Source organism: Triturus cristatus, chromosome 6, assembly GCF_964204655.1.
Source record: "Triturus cristatus chromosome 6, aTriCri1.1, whole genome shotgun sequence".
Lineage (NCBI taxonomy): Eukaryota > Metazoa > Chordata > Amphibia > Caudata > Salamandridae > Triturus > Triturus cristatus.
Window position 1 is genome coordinate 1931351567 of NC_140589.1, and position 12211 is coordinate 1931363777.

A 12211-nucleotide genomic window follows, 5' to 3' on the forward strand; every position below is an offset into this window, starting at 1 on the left:
TAGGTACTGGGTGAGGTAGGCGCGAAGATGTTCGTTTTCCTTTTCTGTGAGGGAATAAACACGGCTGCAGGGGAGCGTGGATCCTGGAAGTAGATCAATTCTGCAGTCGAAGTGGCGATGTGGGGGTAGGGTGTTGGTACCTTGTTCGTCAAAGACGTGAGCCAGGTCTCTGTATTCCCTGGGTACGGTCTCGTGTGTGACCATACCCATCCCGTCCCGTGGCAGTGTACAGGCCTGGACCTCCTTTGTAATGTTTGTTGTCTCCGAAGAGTAGCAAGAGTGAACACAATGGACAGAGTCCAATACGGTTTTACCGGTTGCCCAATTAATCAGGAGATTGTGCTGTACCAGCCAGGGAAGGCCTAATATAAGCCTAAACTGAGGGGCATCGATGATATCAAAGGCGATGGTCTCTGTGTGCTGGTTTTCCAGCACCATTTGCAGGTCTTCTGTTTGATATCGGATTAGTCCGGAAGTCAAGTCCGTGCCGTCCACTGCTTTCACGGTTTCGGGTTTTCTTTTTGTTCGTTTCTGCATGCCCAGACCCGTCATGTACTGGGCATCGATGAAATTCCCGGTTGCTCCTGAGTCGATCAAGGCTACGACGTGCCATGATGATCCTGTTGATGACTGCAAGAACACCGGCACGCCCATGTGGTGGTGGTCGGCACAGATGGTAGGGGTCTGTTTTTTCTCGGCTAGCAGTCCCAGTAGACAGACCCCGTTTGCTACTGGGAGGTCCCGTTTCCCAACCCTTCTCCTCGGATGATCGGGAGAACAGAAGGAGTCCTCTCTCTGGGCTGACGGGGCTTTGCAGGGCAGTCCCGCACGAAATGACCGTTCTTGCCACAATACAGGCATAAGTTCTGTTTCCGTCTTTTTTCCTTTTCTTCTTTTCTTAAGGGGGCACGGACACCTCCGATCTGCATGGGCTCAGGAGCATCGCGGGGTTTTGGCGTGTCTCTGTACACAGGGGGCCCGATTCACAGAACAAACTTAAGACAAAATCCTAAACTTAGTACCATTTTGGTATTCACAGAATGCACTTACTACTTCTGGGATTCACAGAATGAACTTACTACTTTTGCGATTCACAGAATAAACTTACTACTTTTGCTATTCACAGACTTGATTTAAGACTACTAACTTTACGTCCGCACTCGGGCCGGAAATTCCGGCCCGGAGGCGGAGCTTCCGGGCCGGAGGCGGGGCTTCCGGCCCGGAGGCGGAGCTTCCGGCCCGGAGGCGGAGCTTCCGGGCCGGAGGCGGAGCTTCCGGCCCAGAGGTGGGGATTCCGCCCAGTGGCGGAGATTTAAAATCTCCACCTCTGGGCCGGAAGCTCCGCCTCCGGCCCGGAAGCCCCGCCTCCGGCCCGGAATTTCCGGCCCGAGTGCGGACGTAAAGTTAGTAGTCTTAAATCCATTCTGTGAATAGCAAAAGTAGTAAGTTTATTCTGTGAATCGCAAAAGTAGTAAGTTCATTCTGTGAATACCAGAAGTAGTAAGTGCATTCTGTGAATACCAAAATGGTACTAAGTTTAGGATTTTGTCTTAAGTTTGTTCTGTGAATCGGGCCCAGGGAGTCTGGCCTCACCTCCCTTGGTCTTTTCGGTTCTCCGCTCTTGTAGGCGATAGTTCTGTCTGACTACCATATCAATAAACGGGCCGATCTCCTCTGGTGGGTCTGTCATTTGGGAGATGAGGTCTTTCAACTCATCGCGTAGGCCTCTATAGAACACCGACACTTGTTTTGATTCTGGCCAGCGGGCTTCCACCACCAGACGAGTGAAGGTGGTAATGTAATGCAGCAGTTCTGTGTTGCCCTGTTTCAAATTGAGTAATTCGTTGTCCGCGGCTTGCACGAATGTATGGCGGGCGAACATACGTCGCATGGTCTCTTTAAAAACTGGAAAGTTGTATAGCAAGGGCTCGTCGTTCTCCACCAAAGGAATGGACCCCTGGGCAGCGTCGCCTCCTAAATAGGAGAGAACAAAAGTGACCTTGGAGGCGTCATCGGGGAAAGCAGTCGCTCTGGCCATGAAGTGCAGGTGGCATTGGTTAAGGAAAATGCTGTATTTCGTGCTTGTTAGACGGACCGGGAGGGTCGGCCGAGGACAAGGGGAGAGGTCTCCGGGGAGAGCCGTCTCCAGCGATCGTACAGACAAATAACTTCCCCCCCACAGACAGATACCACACAAGGAGATGAGTTAGCGTTCTTTATAAGCACTTCCTAAGGTACGATAACAAGGTACAAGGAGGTCTGGACTCAGGGGTCCCCTCGATTCAAGTCTCTCAAGATGGGAAAGGGGGTAGCGGGACAGTCTGGTTACCAGTCTGGTAGTTGAGATGGTATGGTGGGTAGCTCACAATCCTCGAGCTTGGTGGTCTAGCTGGTACGGGCCGCGGCAGCGCCAGCAGGTCCCGGTGAAGATGGTCGATACACGGTCCGCGGCAGCGCCAGCAGGTCCCAGTGAAGATGGTTGAGGTACGGTCCGCGGCAGCGCCAGCAGGTCCCGGTGAAGGTGGTCGTTACAACGGGCCGCGGCAGCGCCAGCAGGTCCCGACGAGGATGGATGTTGCAGAAGGCCGCGGCAGCGCCAGCAGGCAGGACGATAGTTCACAAGATAGGGCTACGGCAGCGCCAGTAGTCCGTCAAGGCTGAGTTCTCTCGGTGTCTCTCGACTCCAGGATACAACTGCCTTCCTGCTCCGGAGCTGCCCCAGTTATAGGGCAGGTGCCCTTTGATGTCCGGACCCTCGCACTTGGAGGTCGGAGGGTCCGGGATGAAGGTGTCCAGACACCCAGCGGGAGGGTGGAGCCGGTGCCTGGGGGAGCTGGAGGCGATCGTCACCTGGCGGGGGAGAGTCCTTGGCGCTTCGTTCTCCCCTTGACCTGCCAAGTGGTCCGCTCACCTCCTGGGTGGATGGTGGTGCCGGGATGTCGGGGCCGGCCAGGCCCAGGGTTAGGGTCGGGGGGAGGTCACGCGGCCTCGCGGCGCAGGGCCCAAGATGGCGGCTTGACCCGGCCGAGGGAGCCGGTGGTGGCTTGGGCCCGTGATACATGGAGGTCCGAGGGCATGAGTTCCGTCGGGAGACGGGGTGCGGGTGATTCTCGTGGGTCACGCCTGGCGGGCCGGGGCTTGGGCCCTGTCATGCGGGGAGGGAGCAAGCCCTTCGTGTGGCCTGTCCAACATGCGTCCCCCCCAGCTGAAGGCGGGGAGAGTCACCCATCTTCTTGGGGACTCTCCTCGTCGAGGCGGAAGAAGCGTGACAGGCCATCTGCGTTGGCGTGGTCTTGGCCCGGTCGGTGCTCCACGGTGAAGTTCATCCCCTGCAGGGAGATGGACCAGCGCAATAGTTTTGGGTTCTCCCCCCGCATCTGCATCAGCCACTGCAGGGGTCTATGGTCGGTTTGTACCCGGAAGTGGGTACCGAAGAGATAGGGCCGGAGCTTCTTGAGGGCCCACACCACTGCGAAGGCCTCCCTCTCGATTGTGCTCCAGCGCTGTTCTCGGGCCAGGAGACGTCGGCTGATGAAGGCCACCGGCTGGTCGTGACCCTCGGGGTTCACTTGGGAAAGAACCACCCCGATGCCGTGGTCGGAGGCGTCTGTCTGTACCACGAATTCCCGACTGTAATCGGGGGCCTGGAGCACAGGGGCGGTGCACAGGGTGGCCTTCAGCCTTTCGAAGGCCGCTTGACAATCGGGGGTCCAGTTAATCCGCTTCGGTTGGTTCTTGGACGTGAGACCCGTGAGGGGCCCTACAATGCTGCCGTAGTCCCTCACGAACCGCCGGTAGTAGCCGGTGAGCCCCAAGAAGGCTCGGACTTCGGTCTGGGTGACGGGGGGCTGCCAGGACTGGATGGCAGCAATTTTAAGTTGCAGTGGGGCCACCAGCCCGCTTCCCACCTGGTGTCCCAGGTAGGTCACGGACCCTTGGCCAATTTGGCATTTGCCGGCCTTAATCGTGAGGCCGGCCCGCTGGAGGGCCTGTAGGACCTCCTGGAGGTGGCGGAGGTGGTCGGACCAGTGGCGGCTGTATACAGCGATATCGTCCAGGTAGGCAGCGCTGAACTCTTCGAGCCCCGCCAAGACCTGGTTCACAAGACGTTGAAATGTAGCGGGGGCGTTCTTCCTGCCGAAGGGCATGACCTTGAAGTGGTAGTGGCCATCGGGGGTAGAGAAGGCGGACCGTTCCTGAGCCCGGGGTGTGAGACCGATCTGCCAGTAGCCCGCTGTTAGGTCGAAGATACTGAGGTAGCGGGCGGCCCCCAGCCGGTCGATCAATTCATCCGCTCGGGGGATAGGATGAGCGTCGGTTCGGGTGACAGCGTTCAAGCCCCGGTAGTCGACGCAGAATCTCAGTTCAGGTGTGGTGCCGGGGGCAGCGGCTTTGGGGACCAGTACAACCGGGCTGGCCCAGGGACTGTCCGAGGGCTCGATGACCCCGATCGTGAGCATTTTGGCCACTTCCTCTTGTATGCAGGCCCGTACCCGATCTGGTACGCGGTAGGCCCGGTGTCGGATAGGGGGACTGTCCCCGGTGTCGACGTCGTGCAAGCACCAAGGGGTGACCCCGGGAGTGAGGGAAAACAGTGAAGCGAACCGCAGCAGGAGGTCCCGGCAGCCCTGGCGTTGCTCTGGGGTGAGGGCATCGGAGAGCCGGACCCCGTCCACGGAACCGTCGTTCTCCTGAGTCTTCAGGAGATCCGGGAGGGGTTCGGAGTCCTCCTCTGCCCCACTGTCCGTAGCCATCAGGAGGCTGAGTTCTGAGCGCACAAAGTGTGGTTTGAGTCTGTTGGTGTGGAGGACCCGAAGGGGGTTCCGGGGGGGTCCCCATGTCGATGAGGTAAGTGACGGGGCTTTTGCGCTCGACCACCTTGAAGGGCCCCGTCCACTTATCTTGCAAGGCACATGGTTCGGTGGGGGACATCACCCACACTTGTTGACCAGGTTCGAACTCGACGGAGGAGGCATTGTGATCATACCACCTCTTCATGTCTTCCTGGCTGGCCTCGAGGTTCGCCTTGGCCATCTCCCTGAAGCGCCGGGTCTGATTGCGTAGGGCCAGGAGGTACTTGAAGACGTCTGGAGGGGTCTTTAGGGGGGCCATCTCCCAACCTTCTTTGACTAGGCTGAGGGGCCCTCGCACAGGGTGCCCGTACAGGAGTTCGAAAGGGCTAAAGCCGAGGGACTTCTGGGGAACTTCTCGGTAGGCGAAGAGGAGGCACGGGAGTAGTACATCCCACTGGCGACGGAGGGGCTCTTCCAATCCCCCAATCATCCCCTTGAGAGTGCGGTTGAATCGCTCCACTAGTCCGTTCCCTTGGGGGTGATAGGGGGTCGTGAATCGGTAGGTGACCCCGCACTGTTGCCAGAGGGACTTCATGTATTTTGAGATGAAGTTCGTGCCTCGGTCGCTGACGACTTCTCGGGGGAAGCCCACCCGGGAGAAGATCCCCATTAGGGCCCGGCCAACCACCGGAGCTGTTACAGTTCGTAGAGGCACCGCCTCGGGGTAGCGGGTGGCGTGATCCACCAGTACCAGGATGAACCTATGTCCTTGTGCCGTGCGGGGGTCCAGGGGCCCCACAATGTCTATTCCTACCCTCTCGAACGGGGTGGTGACCACTGGGAAGGGCTGTAGAGGGGCTTTCAGCTTACGGCCACTCTTCCCGCTGGCCTGGCACATGGGGCAGGACCGGCAGTGGTTCAGGACGTCGTTCCGCATCTTCGGCCAGAAAAAGTGGGTCACTAGGCGACTGTAAGTCTTGTCTTGGCCCAGGTGTCCAGCCAGGGGGACATCGTGGGCCAGGTTGAGCAGGAAGTCTCTGAAGCGGAGAGGTACCACCAGTACTCGACCGGCCCCTAGCTCTGCGATTCTCTGTTCGCTGTATAGCAGGTCGTTCTCCCAGTAGACCCAGTGAGTTCCGGTGGAGTCCCCTGCGCTCTGGGCGCTGGCTTGTTGGCGGAGTCCCTCGAGGGAGGGGCAGGTCTTTTGCTCCTGGCGGAACTGTTCTTGGGTGGGCCCCCCTTCTTGACGCCACTGAGCCAGGCCGGGGAAGTCCTGGGGTTGCGCGTCCCCTTCGGTCGTTGGTCCCGGGGGGTTGGCCTCGCCGTTGTCTTCTACGGGGGCGACCGGGGGCGGAGGTGCCGGCCATTCCGGTTCTTCTGGTCGGGGGACGGCACGGGCGGCCATGGACCGGGTGGTTACGCAGGCCCAGTCCGGGAGGCCCAGCATCCCCAGGTGCTCTCTTCTCTCGACGGTGGCCCACGGGGAACTCTCCAGGTCATTCCCCAGGAGGCAGTCCACGGGGGCATCATCCCGGACCGTCACTTTCAACAGGCCGGAGAGCCCTCCCCATTCGAAGGGGACGCAGGCCATTTGACACAGACTTTCGGAATTGTCGGCTGAGCGGACGGGGCAGAGAATGTTCGGCAGGATCTGCTCGGGTTTCACCAGGTGACAGCGGACGGCCGTCACACTGGCGCCTGTGTCACGTAAGGCCTCGGCCCGATGCCCATTAATGGTCACCCACTGACCGTATTTCCTGGTGTTGGCGGGTAGGGGAGCCCGCGGGACTATGTCTTTTCCCCCTAGGCACGCTAGAACCATGGCGGCCGGTTCCCACTCTTGCTGGGCCGGCTCATACTCTACCTGTTCCTCTGATAGTCGTTCTTCCCCCAGGGCTGCGGCAGCTACCTGGCGGGGCTTGGGCGTTGGGTTCTGCGGGCAGCTCGGGTCATTGGCGTAATGGCCGACTCGCTGGCATCGGTGGCATGTGACATTGGCTCGGAACCCTGGACGCATCGGGGGGTTTCCCCGGCTGGCCGGGGGCGGGGTGCTGGCCACGGGTGTTGCCGGGAGGGTGTCTCTCCCTCGCCCCTGGCCTCCTCCTCCTCCCCGAGGACGGTGCTGGCCTTGGTTGCTTCGATTCTGCTCGTGTGGTCCTCTCCGGCCCACTCGGGTGCTTTCCCATCGGTCAGCTTCAGCGGCGAGCTGCCGGGGGTCAGTCAATTTACTGTCGAGGAGGTGCTGCCTGAGCTCGACGAAACAGTTGTTCGACAGGTGTTCCCATACCATAAGGTTAAAGAGTTGTTCGTAGGTCGTTACATGGCTCCCCTTGATCCAACCCTCGAAGGCTCGGCTGAAATAGTTCACGTACTCCACCCAAGTTGTACCCGGGATCAGGGTGCAATCTCTGAACCTCTGGCGGTACATCTCGGGTGTGAGACCGTAGCGGGTTAGGAGGGCAGCCTTCATGTGGTCGTAGGACGTCATTTGGTGATCTGGGAGCTGCAACAGGGCATCGCGACCTTCGTTGACGAACCTCCCCCACAGTCCGGCTCCCCAATCACTCCGGTCGATCCGGTGGGAGGTCATGGCGATCTCGTAGGCTTTGAACCACTGCTGTATGTCGTCTTCTCGGACATACTCTCGGACAACATCCTTGGGGATGTGGACTTTTTTCTCGGTTGCCCCTGGGGTGTGCGGTCGCTCAGGTACCCCCGGTTCTTTATTCTGTTTCCGAAGTTCTATTTCCGCCAGTTTGCGCTCGTGTTCGAGTGTTATTCTTTTTTCCTCAAGCTCTCTCTGTCTCTGTTTTTCCTCTCGTTCCTCTCGGAGCCGCAGGTGCTCTAGATTTAGTTTCTGCGCGGCCAACTTTAGTTCACCGTCCATCTTGAGTCGTGCCATTTCCAACTCGTGTAATCTGGTCCTTTCTCTTTCCTGGATCTCTTCCTGCGAGAGGCCCGTTCCCCGCTCCTCGGGAGCCGTGGCGTTCCCCTCTGGTGCGACACTGTTTTGGTCGGAGGATCCGGCGATCCCAGTTTCTGCCCACGACTCAAGGGCGCGCTTCAAATCATCTTTGGTACTCAGGCCGGTGGTAGCAATGCCTAGTTCCATGCAGAATTGTTTAAGTTCGCGGTGGCTATATTCTTCCAACTTATCCATTTGGAACTTTTCAGTGGAACCGCTATCTTTGGCTGACATCGTGGTTTTGTCGTGGGGTGAGCTACTCTCTGTACGATTACGCGTTGATTCGGATCGCGCCGCTGGCCACCAATGTTAGACGGACCGGGAGGGTCGGCCGAGGACAAGGGGAGAGGTCTCCGGGGAGAGCCGTCTCCAGCGATCGTACAGACAAATAACTTCCCCCCCACAGACAGATACCACACAAGGAGATGAGTTAGCGTTCTTTATAAGCACTTCCTAAGGTACGATAACAAGGTACAAGGAGGTCTGGACTCAGGGGTCCCCTCGATTCAAGTCTCTCAAGATGGGAAAGGGGGTAGCGGGACAGTCTGGTTACCAGTCTGGTAGTTGAGATGGTATGGTGGGTAGCTCACAATCCTCGAGCTTGGTGGTCTAGCTGGTACGGGCCGCGGCAGCGCCAGCAGGTCCCGGTGAAGATGGTCGATACACGGTCCGCGGCAGCGCCAGCAGGTCCCAGTGAAGATGGTCGAGGTACGGTCCGCGGCAGCGCCAGCAGGTCCCGGTGAAGGTGGTCGTTACAACGGGCCGCGGCAGCGCCAGCAGGTCCCGACGAGGATGGATGTTGCAGAAGGCCGCGGCAGCGCCAGCAGGCAGGACGATAGTTCACAAGATAGGGCTACGGCAGCGCCAGTAGTCCGTCAAGGCTGAGTTCTCTCAGTGTCTCTCGACTCCAGGATACAACTGCCTTCCTGCTCCGGAGCTGCCCCAGTTATAGGGCAGGTGCCCTTTGATGTCCGGACCCTCGCACTTGGAGGTCGGAGGGTCCGGGATGAAGGTGTCCAGACACCCAGCGGGAGGGTGGAGCCGGTGCCTGGGGGAGCTGGAGGCGATCGTCACCTGGCGGGGGAGAGTCCTTGGCGCTTCGTTCTCCCCTTGACCTGCCAAGTGGTCCGCTCACCTCCTGGGTGGATGGTGGTGCCGGGATGTCGGGGCCGGCCAGGCCCAGGGTTAGGGTCGGGGGGAGGTCACGCGGCCTCGCGGCGCAGGGCCCAAGATGGCGGCTTGACCCGGCCGAGGGAGCCGGTGGTGGCTTGGGCCCGTGATACATGGAGGTCCGAGGGCAGGAGTTCCGTCGGGAGACGGGGTGCGGGTGATTCTCGTGGGTCACGCCTGGCGGGCCGGGGCTTGGGCCCTGTCATGCGGGGAGGGAGCAAGCCCTTCGTGTGGCCTGTCCAACAGTGCTATTGCCATAGAAACGTTCTGGTGCGGCCAGCTGTGCCGCAGGTTGGGCTATGACCTGAACGGGTGGGGAAGCAGTCGAGGGAGAAGGTGAGGGACCCCCCGGTTGAACAAGGGAGGCCTTAATATCCCTTCTTGCCGGGGTCGATGTATAGGGGAGGTACCCCAAGGTCCTGTGTTTCCCACACCCACCTGCCCTTGTAAGGTAGTTATATCGTGTCGTAGACTACGGTTTTCAGCTTGGATACTAACCAGCATGGCTGCTATGTCCTGTAAGGTAACGTCGGGGTTATCCATGTTGTCTGGGTGGGATATATATATATATATATTATATGCATATGCTGGATGTATTTGTTCCTGTGAACATCGATCGCTAATGCATCGTGGATTTCTACGCATCGTACCTGTGTGGCAAGTTTTCCCAATGCATCACCCGCGGATGAGAACCGCCTCGGAACCGATGCATCACTTTTCCCAACTGACCGGATTCAACACATCACTTCTCCTGCGTGCAGCAGAACTGTCGCATCACCTCACCATGGTCTCAGGGACTGACGCATCGCTTTGTTTTCCGACGCTTCCCATCTCTGCGGCTGTTCGGCCTTGTGAATTTTGTCGCAACTACAGGTACTGTGAGAGAAATCACACATCCATAGTTTTCTATGGGCCAAGTTGTAACCTTTTTAAAGTTATTTTCTTATTACGTGTATGTTGGATTTTTGTTGTTTTGGTCGTGTTGAGTTTAGATAAAGATACTTTATTTTTCTAAACTGGTGTGGTGCCCATGTGTGGTGTTTTCACTGTATTACTGTGTGTCTTGAGTACAAATACTTTAAACATTGCCTTTGGGATCAGTCTCTCTGCTCGTACCAAGCTACCCAGGGGGTGAGCAGGGGTTATCTCAAGCGTGTATCCCCCTTACCCTGACTAGAAGCAAGGATCCCTATTTGGACAAATGTACCTACCTCTGCCAACTAGAGACCCCCATTTCTAACATTTACCATAATAAGAATTATAAATAATTCTAAAACATGAACCAAAATGATATTTGAACAACACCAATGTCTCAGACACAGACCCACTCAAAACACATACATAAGCACGAAGTACTGTGTCACGTTCAGAGCCACACTTATATATACCAGGCCTGATTCACAAAGGTAAAGTTAGACCAAAAGTTTAACTTAGACCAAAAGTCTAACTTTACTGCTTTTCAGGTATTCCCAATGGTAAAGTTAGACCAAAAGTCAAACTTTACTGCTTTTCAGGTATTCACCAAGGCAGAGTTAGACTAAAATCTAGCTTAGATCAAAAATCTAACCATACCACTTTTCGGTATTCACAAACATAAAGTTAGACCAAATGTCTAACACAGACCAAAACTCTAACTTTACTCGTACTAACTTGCCTTTGTGAATACTAAAAAGTAGTAAAGTTAGACTTTTGGTCTAAGTTGGACTTTTGGTTTAACTTTACCTTTGTGGATCAGGCCCATCATTTGTAAGCCTCCACTATCTCAAACATTAATCGCATCGGTACAGGGGTGCACACCAAACCACACACATGACTGGGACAATGCCACAAAATCTCTCACACACACACAGATACTCAGTGTCAACACACTTTGATAAAAAACTGGCATGACAAAAAAGACTCAGACACTGACAAAAATATGGAGGCAGTGTGGGGAATTGTTAGAAATGAGGGGGCTCTGGTTGGCGCAGGTAAGTACCAGTGACAAGCAGGGACCTTTTACTTCTAGTCAGGGTGAAGGATGACTCCTCAGAATAACCCCTGCTCACCCTCTAGGTGCGTGGCACGAGCAGTCAAGGCTAAACCTTAGGCGTACACGGTTAAGCAATTGCAATTACACATACAGTAAACCCCTTGCATGCACCACAAACGGACACCAATCAGGTTGTATACGAAAATAAGATTTTTATATAGTTTCAGCAGAGTTAATACACAGCCCAGTGACGGTGAAACGGTGGGGCCACAATTTCTATAAATACGGTAAAGTTCTCTTTGTTACGGAAAGTTCTTAGGCGGGCACAAAGGTGACTGTGGGCCTCAGCGCACTTCGCGCTGAGGCGGCAACCGGGAAGCACGCGGCAGACGACAGGGAAATCAGAACGTTGCGGACCCTGGATCCGATGCGAGCTCGCGGTTGAGTTCGTAAGTACAGTACCTTGTTTCTTGACACGAAGGCGGGTGCGGGATTTCAGCGGCTCTTCATCAGAAGGACGAGGCGGCGTCCGGGGCTCCCACACTTCACGATGGGGGTCTGATCCTTCAGGCTCACGGCAAGAGCGGGGTGTTGCAGGTGGCAAGTGAACAAAGCGGGGCAGCCGGGCACGCAGTCTGCGTCCGGGCCGTCCGAGGCTTGGAGATGCTCACAACGGCGATTCCGGCGGGAGGGGTGAAGCTGCGCAGCGAGCCTCCGGCGAGTGAGGTGACGGGCAGCCCAGCACGGCGTCGGGGGATCGGCTCAGATCGAGCGAGGCTCTTCCCAAGGCAGGGGCGGCTAAGCAGTCAGGTCACAGCTCAAGGAGGGGCTGGAGGGCACAAGAGTCACGATTTCGGCGAGGGAAGGAACACCACAGTCCAGCGGCGGGCTAGTGAAGGTCATGTTGAGCCCAATAGTCCTGGGGCTCAGTTCAGGGGGCAAGCTCGTTTCCAAGCCCTTGGACATCGTTTTGAAAAGCACAAGTCTTGAAAGTAAAAATAAAGCAAGGTTCCTCTTCTCTCCCTTGGCAGCAAGGTCACCACTGCAGGCCAGTCCCCCAGGATAGGGACAGTCTTCCTCCTTACAGCTTTCCTGGCGCCTCCTCCTCAGGCAGAGATTCTTCTTTTGGTCAAAAGCGGATCTGATTTCTTAGGAGCAGGGCTCCTACATTTATACTGCATTTCTTTTGTTCTCCCAGGCCAGGGTGTCCCTTGCGTAGTTCAGTCTGGTTCTGGAGCACTTTGTTGACACGATGCAGGCTTCTTCTTTCAGAGTGCAAGGCAGAGTGATCAGACGCTCCACAGGGGGCGG